The sequence below is a fragment of the Schistocerca americana genome, chromosome 3 (assembly GCF_021461395.2).
Source record: "Schistocerca americana isolate TAMUIC-IGC-003095 chromosome 3, iqSchAmer2.1, whole genome shotgun sequence".
Taxonomy (NCBI): domain Eukaryota; kingdom Metazoa; phylum Arthropoda; class Insecta; order Orthoptera; family Acrididae; genus Schistocerca; species Schistocerca americana.
Genome location: NC_060121.1, coordinates 216,747,149 through 216,754,217, shown reverse-complemented (window position 1 = coordinate 216,754,217; position 7,069 = coordinate 216,747,149). Strand labels below are relative to the sequence as shown.

Below are 7,069 nucleotides of genomic sequence, written 5' to 3'. Positions count from 1 at the left end.
GCTCTGCCTGCAGCCAAGAATTTTCGTCGTTGGTATCGCCAACTAGAAGACTCAGGAATCTTGCGCAAAGGTAAGAGTCCAGGTCACCTCGCATTTCTGATGACAGAAAGAATTCGGCAAAAGTTTCAGCGAAGCCCAAGAAATTCTACTCTCCCCTCTAGCAGAGAACTGGCAGTGACTCATAAGGCTGTCTGGCGAATGGTAAGACGTCGTTTGGTCTATAAACTATACAGACTACAATTACTCCTGGCTCTTCATGTTGGTCATAAAACGAAACTGGTTAACTTCAGCAGCTTTGCTAGAAGACCTGGAAGGCGATACAGTTTTAACACGGTTAATTTTGAGTGATGAAGTAACGTTTCCTGTTAGCGGTAAAGTAAGCCTACATAACGTTCGAGTATGGGGCTCTGTAACCTTCATGACATTACTGAACGCTAAAGAGACTCACCTGAAGTGAACGAAAACACTGTGACTGGAATGAGCTATCTTAAAATGCTGCAGAACTGGCTTTTTATACAATTTCAGGAGGACTGCGATGACTTCATTTTCCAACACCACACTGGCACAACAATATACGTCAGAGTCAATGACATCTGCCTCAATGCTGGATTGGGCGCATGGGACTCTGAGATATTGCCCTGCATTCTTGGCCACCAAGATCGCCAGACGTTCCCATGCAATTTTTTCCTGTGGGATATTTTAAGGAAATTGTGTCCAAGTTACCTCGTGACACAGAAGTGTAAAAGCACAGCTTATGATGAATTTAGCTATCGTCTAGATGATATTTGTAACGCTGCTTGTGAAAACATAGAGAATTTGTAATAGTATAGCTAAAACCTTAAGTTTTTGTGAGCATTTTCCAATTCATCCCTTGTTTGCAGTAAGTTTTTGTCAGTAAATATGGAGTTTTGAAATCAGCTCTTTCTGTACTCTCGAATAAAGAATTCCGAAGTGAAAGAATTCTCCTACCTTGGAAGTAAAGTATCTGATATGAAGGTAGTATCTGTTCCCGAAAGAACAGATACCATTGATGGCCGTGCAGCTTCTCTAGAATGAAATGATAATTAAATCGACACCCCCAGAGTGCGATGGGCCAACATCTATTAGGCGCACTACGAATGTAGTGGTGTTGACACGTTGGGAATTTGGGTCTCATGGGGAGCGTGCAAGGGATAAGTCCCTGCAGGCGCACTATCCTCTGTGCCCTCGATGGCTCAGATGGCTAGAGCGTCTGCCACGTAAGCAGGAGATCCCGGGTTCGAGTCCCTGTCGGGGCACACAAATTTCAACATGTCCGCAGTAATGTATATCAACGCCTGTTTGCCCGCTAGGGTGTCGATTTAGTTATCATTTGAAGTATCGTATGACTGAAGAAGCAAAGAGTATATAAAAAGCAGAGTAGCACAGCTAAGAGCGTATTATTCTCTAAAGAAATCTACTACTTGAGTTATTCGTAACGTCTTAATAATCGCCTTGAAAAATTAAAGTTACATGATCAATTTTTTGTTTATTTGGAGGTACCTGTAGGAATCAAAACAAAATGGCAGAGCCCATTCATAAGATGAACGTATAATGAGGGAAAATGGCGCTACAGACTTACGCTGTACATTGTTCTCAAAGACCATGTAAAAATAACTAGACTCGCCGAGGGTGCTGCAGTCGCGCGATATTGTGAATCGTCAGTTCGACGTATTGTGGTTTTTAAGGACACAGATCGAACGGTAGGTATTTATCGGGATATATACAGGACGAATATTAATAAAATGGACAAACTGCAGATACGGATTCCTGGCTGGAAACAGAGGAAAAAAGGTGCTATGAACATGTGTCCAGAAATGGACGGTGTGCGTACAACGACGACAAATCGTCCCAGAAGACAGTTCAGAGCTGCATCGCATCCAAGTAACAACACCTGGCCTCCACGGGACGCAACTGCCGCGTTCACATGTCGCATCATGGACTGCCACACTTTTTCGCACGTCCTGATCTCTCTCCGAATAGCCTCAGTGACATCCTGAACATGCTGGTGTGCACATGAGGAACTGGTTACGCAAACACAATGCTTTTCAGATGCCCCTAGAGTTAAAAATCCAGGGGACTTAATTATTAGTAGACCCGTACACGACGTGAGATGTCATTTCTGGCCAAAACACTCCCACCAGAAGGTAATGCTTAGGGCTGGAAGCGACATAAGTAAGGAGAGGAAGCTGAATAACGGATTGCCTCAAGGATCAGTTCTCTCACCCTTACTGTTCAACCTATATCTATCTGATCTACCTGACACTTCGTCCAGAAAATACTGCTATGCCGATGACCTGGCTCTAGCCGTCAAACACCAGGAAATGTAGACAACAGAAGAGATTTTAGCCAAAGACCTGTCTGTATTAGACAATTACTTCAAAATCTGGAGACTCCAACCCAATGTAAGTAAAACAAAAGTGTGTTGCTTCCATCTAAATAACCAGTTGGCGAACGTAAAACTGGAGGTAAGTTTCAGAGACAGAATTCTTCGTCACAACTGGAACCCAAAATATCTTGGTGTCATCCTGGATCGTACACTATGCTTCAAACAACACCTTCTTAACTTAGCTCAAAAGCTGAGGACTCGAAACAACATCCTCCATAAGCTATGCGGAACTACCTGGGGATCTTCAGCAACCACCCTGCGAACTTCAGCTCTGGGCTTGGTATACTCAAGTGTTGAGTATTGTGCACCTGTTTGGATGAATAGTCATCATACAAGGCTTGTTGATACCCAGCTGAATACGACAATGCGCATAATATCTGGCACAATCAGATCTACTCCAGTTTATTGGCTTCCACTGTTAACCGGTATAATGCCTCCTGATCTACGCAGATGTACTGCCCTTATGAGAGAATTCCACAAGATCTCCAGGAATTCTAACCTACCCGTGCATAGCGACCTGCCACTTTTAAATCGCAAGAGACTGAAATCACGTCATCCAACTCTGTGCGATGCTGCTGACATGGTTGCTAAGAATTTCAAATCTCTTGAAGGATGGAAAGGTCGGTGGGAAGCAGTGACAGATGTGCACCTGCATAACACCTTCTCAGGTGCTAAACTTCCAAGTGGACTCGACTTACCACGCAAGACGTGGTCTACTCTCAACAGAATCCGCACCAGCCATGGGCGATGCAGGGATGCTCTCTTTAAGTGGAAGAAGCTGCCTGATCCAGCTTGTGACTGCGGGGCTCCATACCAGACTGTTCACCACATTGTCAGTGAATGCAGGATTCGAGCCTATCACGGCGCCAAAGAGGACTTCCTGCTAGCAACTCCAGATGCAGTGCGCTGGACTGAAGGACTGGATATTCAGTTGTAAAGACAAACTTAAGTTTCTTGTGTGTCAATATGTACATATGTATATGTAATTTCATGATATGTCTGTATTAGCCATACGCTAAATAAAATAAGGGCAATAAAATGGTGGACGTCGGCTTCAAGTCTCTGACGTTAGGACTACTTCCCTTATTATACCACCATGATCGGTAAAGTGAGGACAGGCTGCGCCATTTGGTTTTAGTTCCTCTAGCGGTGTGCGACGCCACTGTGGTTTGGTAATTTGAGTGGGTACCGGAACTGAAGACACGTACCAGAAATAAACAAAAAATTAATTATATAACATTATATTTTCGAGTTGATAATTAAAGATTTAGCTACACATCGTACTATCAAACACATCGATGGTGAAGTCCCCACGAATGTACCTCTGGATCATTGCATCGTGTAGAAGTGAAGTATTCACTATGGCAAAATAAGGGGAGAAAGGAGAATTTGAGATGTGATATTACAGAAGGATACTGAAAATTAATTGGAATAATAAGATCCGAAGTGGGGTTCTTCGCAACATTCACGAGGTAAGGGATAGATGGATAACTCTGGCTACAACAAGAGATAGGATTACAGAATGTGTGCTGAAACATCAGTGACTAACTTTCATGATACTGGGTTGCAGCGTAGAGCCAAAAAGATTGGCAAGAAAGAGACTGGACTTTATCCTACAAGTAACTGAGGCCTCTCGGTAAGTGTTACACTGTGATGAAGATTGGCACACGGAAGGAAGTTGAGAGGGACTGCATGAAAAAGAAAATAACGTCGAGTTAATTTAGTTGGTTGGAGGCAACTTCTTCAAAGTATGTGTTGCTGAGGAATGTTGCCAATATATCTTCTATAAACTTTCCAAAGTTCCTTTAAGGCATTTAAACTTGACTCATTAACGGTGAACGGGACGTGAAAGACAAAATACGGCACAAATGACTGGCGTTTGTCATTATAATTCAGGATATAATCAAGAATAAACGGACAGTAGCACGTGTATTGTTTGCACTGATTATGAAGGTATCGGACGTTACCTCTGTCACTACTGCTGAAGCACGGAAGTCGTTCAATACGTAATGCAACACATTATCTTTCTGAAAGCACCTCGGCTTTATTCAGGATTCCAATACACCATATTTTCCCCCACTCCTCTGGCTACAAAACCCTGTTTTTCGGCATAATATGCCTTCAGTGGGACAGCCTTACGCCACCTTACTGTGATGACCTGTATACAGGCATGGCAGCACTCTAGTGGTCGACGTCGTCGCAGGCAACGTCTTGCTTCATAGATAACCACCCCCCCCCCCCCCATTATTGACGTACTGCTTCATGCGGAGTGCATCTTTCGTCCTTCATTGAGAGTGTCCACACGTTCCAAGATTGCAGGAGGAGTCAAAGCTATGTGCGAACGACCGGCATGTGGGAGATCGCTACCTTGTTACGGTGATGAGAGACGCCTCGCCCAAAGACTCACCGTGATTTTGTCCACTACCAGGTCTCTGTAGACATTCTGCTAGCGCCTATGAATATCTGCGATGCTCTGGTTTTCCGTCTAAAAAAAAAAAAAAAACGTTGGTGACAGCTGTCGGCTTCGAACGCACATTTGTTACAGACGCTATTTTGAAAGCTACTATCGTGCCGCGAGCTATGGGAACTTTATGAAACTATAGGGCTGAAGTGCGAATATTCCACAATTTACTACAACAAATTGCACATTTTTCAATCGAAAGTGGCCGAGAAAAAAGTGATGTGTTACTTATTGAACGCACCTCGTGAGTCACGCAGGAATCTTGTCCGACTGAATGGGTATTCTTATCCGCTTGTGCTAGCGTTGCGGCGGCGCGGTTCTTTCCGTCCCTTTACCACGAACATGCACCTACCTGTGAACATTGTCTCAGCATATCATCAGTAGGGAAGCCGAGCGAAACCTACTGTACTTCGACGTGAACCAGGCTGCAATTAAGGTCACTATTCTACGTTTCGGGAGAAAGATTTCACCCGAAATGAAAGGTTGAAAATTTTGTCCTCAATTAATATATTCTGTAACTTAGGTGAACAAGTATCACTGCCAAGCCCGTGCTAGTCATAACATAGTCACTCAGAATCCCTTTCACTTACGTTAGCAAGTTTATGGTGTAGCATTTCACGAAAACGTAATAGCTGCAAAAAAATGATTGTTTTTGATTGATAATGCTCGCCAAATATTTAGTCTGTCGGTACCAAATGCAGTCACAGTTTTTAGCGACCGACCCGTCTTTTCTCGTCACAAAATTCAGTTAAAAATTCCGACATTTCTACACGCCCATCGAAATAATTGTGCCGTCAGTTTACCACACTTTTGATGTATGAAACACTGGTACATCCGGCAACTTATCATTTCCATCGGAACTACTACTACACACGTCCGAACTGTTTCATGGCTAGGCTCCCAGTCTTCTCTAGAATACTCTAAGTCTTCTCTAACAGCAAAGAAAGGCGCGCGAAGAATATTGCTTTACCATTGGTCAGTTTACTCAACAGCCAATAGCAAAACATGATTCTACGCGTCAATCCGAGCTTTTCATCAATAACCAATCGCAAAATAGTAAACCTAATGACTGCGCTTTTTACCGACTTAATTACTTAATATGCTGAAGTTTTGTTTATGCATAAAGTTATTTACTATTGTTATTTATACCTGAATTAACTTTCCCTTTACCATAAACTTACTTTACAAATCCATTCTACAAAACTCCCCTGTGTCCATATCCACACTTCTTTGAAATGTTCCCACACTAAATCCTACTACATAACTCGTTAAACAATTATCTTCATATTAACCTTAAACCACACTACTGCTAAAACACATTTATAACATTTTACACACACAAAAGGACATAATAACACTTTATGAAAATACTAGAACATTTTATGAAAAACATTCTATTACTTCAGTGCACTCTAGTGGGCACAATAGAAACTAAAATCACAGTCCCCCTATCCAATATTGTTCTCTATCGGCTGATACATAAACTACGTGCGCGTCCAGTCTCGCGTCACCATCTGTCACTATCCAGAGACACATCCCCCACTTAACCGCCTCCAAGGCAGGATCGTTATGTGGCGCTACGCCTCAGCGTTAGTACGCATTTAGTGTTTTTATGGCCTTGGAGTTACTGTGTCTGTCTTCAGACTCAAATTACATTAACCTTTTCCAATGTTTAATACACTGTCTGAAAAAAATTGTGAAGCAACCGGAAGGGGAGGAATAAATACACTACTGGCCATTAAAATTGCTACACCAAGAAGAAATGCAGATGATAAACGGGTATTCATTTGACAAATATATTATACTAGAACTGACATGAGATTACATTTTCAGACAATTTGGGTGCGTAGATCCTGAGAAATCAGTACCCAGAACAACCACCTCTCGCCGTAATAACGGCCTTGATACGACAGAGCTTGAATGGGGTGTACAGGTACAGGTGCCCATGCAGCTTCAACACGATACCACAGTTCATCAAGAGTAGTGACTGGCGTATTGTGACGAGCCAGTTGCTCGGCCACCATTGACCAGACGTTTTCAGTTTGTGAGAGATCTGGAGAATATGCTGGCCAGGGCAGCAGTCGAACATTTTCTGTATTCAGAAAGGCCCGTAAAGGACCTGCAACATGCGGTCGTGCATTATCCTGCTGAAATGTAGGGTTTCGCAGGCATCGAATGAACGGTGGAGCCACGGGTCGTAA

At 43.0% G+C, this 7,069-nt stretch overlaps 1 non-coding gene across 1 annotated transcript; it reads left to right on the top strand.

Moving 5' to 3' along the window:
- The first annotated feature begins 1,202 nt into the window (after positions 1-1,202).
- On the top strand, positions 1,203-1,277 carry Trnat-cgu. Its single transcript has one exon. It is a non-coding gene; the product is annotated as a tRNA-Thr (tRNA).
- The last annotated feature ends 5,792 nt before the right edge of the window (positions 1,278-7,069 follow it).